Below are 2,019 nucleotides of genomic sequence, written 5' to 3' on the forward strand. Positions count from 1 at the left end.
TCTGGTCAGCTGAGGGACTGAGCCAGGCCTGAGCTTTGGCAGGCCACTGAAAGGCAAAGCCGGCTCACTCTGAAAACTCCTCAGTGTTTTGGAAGCCATTATCAACATCGCCATCAGGTGACGTTGTTTAATTTAACAATCTCTCTTTCACCACGACTACAACTTCAAGGACAGCCAGGCACAGGCTTTGAACTTTCTGGTAGGTAGGGCATTTCCAACTCCACACACTTTCTTTTTGGGGGCCTTTCCATTCTTCCAGCAATCTCTGTCATAACAGACCGCTGCAGGCAAGGAGGGGGCCCATAGGGAAGATAGATACATTGATCTTGACTGAAAAAAAAAAAAAAACCAAACAAACTAGTCTAGTCACTGAGTTTATTAGATAGGTGAAAGTTACTTCAAAAGATACTTTGTTTAAAAATTTGTTTGAGGCACTAAAGGAAGACCCAGTGCTTGACAGGACACACACACATGTATCTAAATTTTACTTTGACAACTTGAAACCAGAAACTTTCACCTAAGAAGGTAACAAAATATTATTTGTAAAGATAAAGTTTCAAGTCGTATGTTAGAATAAAAAGGAAGGCTACGATCCAGGTTTCTGAGAATCTCAGGAAGGTTAACGCAGTGTTTAAAAATGTTTCCCTTAAAAAACAAAACACAAGCCCTCTGCACCCCACTCCAAATCACATTGCGACATTGTTGGTCAGCCGAACTGTACTTAAGAAACCGCCTTCACGTGCCACATGCATGCACAAAGTAGGAGATCAACTCCCGCGGATGACACACCACGGTGCATACTTAGTGAACATTCATTCAGTCTACGAGTTTATTTTCGCGCAATGTGAATTGATCGATCAAACCTTCCCAACAGACCCAGAAGACGATAAGTCGCACATTTGGGCACATATACTTCAATTACAGCTTTGCCTTAGCACCAAACTCCTCTCGCCGTGTGCGCGCCTCCCTCACGCGCGGTGCTCGGATCCCATCCTGTAACTCGCTCGGCAGATGAAGCCCCTTTCTAGGTACGCTTCGGAGCAGGCGAGTTTACACGCAACGGAGTGTGCGGCGCTTAGCACGCGAGGTCCGTCCGGAGCCCGCGCCGCGCTCCTGTACCTGCCCGCTGCCTCCGGGGATTGGGCGGCCGCGGATCGCAAAGCTGCCCGGGGCGAGCGGACCCGAGCGCCACCCAGGCCGAGGGACAGCCCGGGCGGCGGGCTCTGGAAAGAATGCGCTGCGAGCCCAGCCCCCAGCGCCGCCGGCGAGGGAGGGAGGGTGGTTGGAACGCCGAGCGAGTGAGGAAGCGGAGACTGAGCCGCTCGCCACCCCCATCGCCGCGCTGCCTCCGCTGGGGCCCGCCCCTCCGGAGCTCCCCTCCTCCACCCCGCGCTCCTCCCCTTCCCTCCCCCCACGTGGTTCCCCTCCCCCTCCGAGGCTCCGGCTCCCTGCCCCCACGCCTCTCCTCCTCCAGGCTCCCTTCCCCCTTCACGTTCTCTTTCCCCACCCCTCCTCCAGGCTCCCCTCCCCCTCCCTGCCTTCTCCAGGTTCCCTGCCCCCTCCCGGGGGTCTCCGCACTTCCTCCCCTCCCCCTCCGCGGGTCCTCCTCCCCTCCCCCTCCCCGCCCCTCCCCCTCCTCGCTCCCTCCGCCCTCCCCGCGCGCCCGGCGCAGGCCGCTCGGGTTTGTTTTGCTGTGCGGCCGCCGCCGCCGCCGCGGGCCCGGAGCTCATTTGTGCCTGGCTGGTCCCCGCGCTCCCCGGTGCCGAGCCGGAGCCGTTGGCCGCTCGCGCGCTTGGCTCTCTCCCTTAGTAACAGCTCCCCTCCTGCCTCGGTGCTGCGCCCTGCCCCCGCGCCCCTCCCCCGCCCGACCCGCCGCCCGGCTGTCAGCGCCCGCACCCCAGGGCGCCTCGGGGTGCCGACGGCGGCCAGGAGGGGAGCGCCGCACGTCCGGGAGGGGACAGCGTCTCCAAGCAGGTGAGTGCGGGCCCGGGGCGCCGGGCGCTGCGAACTTGGCCTGGG

General features: G+C 59.7%; 1 protein-coding gene across 3 annotated transcripts in view; it reads left to right on the top strand.

Annotated features, from left to right (window-relative positions):
* The first annotated feature begins 1,642 nt into the window (after window positions 1–1,642).
* Tbl1xr1 (transducin beta like 1 X-linked receptor 1) overlaps window positions 1,643–2,019 on the top strand; it is a 138,390-nt gene continuing 138,013 nt past the window's right edge. For all 3 annotated transcript variants that reach the window (XM_005343893.3, XM_026782721.1, XM_026782725.1), the window contains exon 1: window positions 1,643–1,974. The gene's annotated coding sequence lies outside the window, so the exon portion shown is untranslated. The remainder of the gene's footprint in view (window positions 1,975–2,019) is intronic.

The sequence above is a fragment of the Microtus ochrogaster genome, chromosome 1 (assembly GCF_000317375.1).
Source record: "Microtus ochrogaster isolate Prairie Vole_2 chromosome 1, MicOch1.0, whole genome shotgun sequence".
In the NCBI taxonomy this organism is placed as follows: domain Eukaryota; kingdom Metazoa; phylum Chordata; class Mammalia; order Rodentia; family Cricetidae; genus Microtus; species Microtus ochrogaster.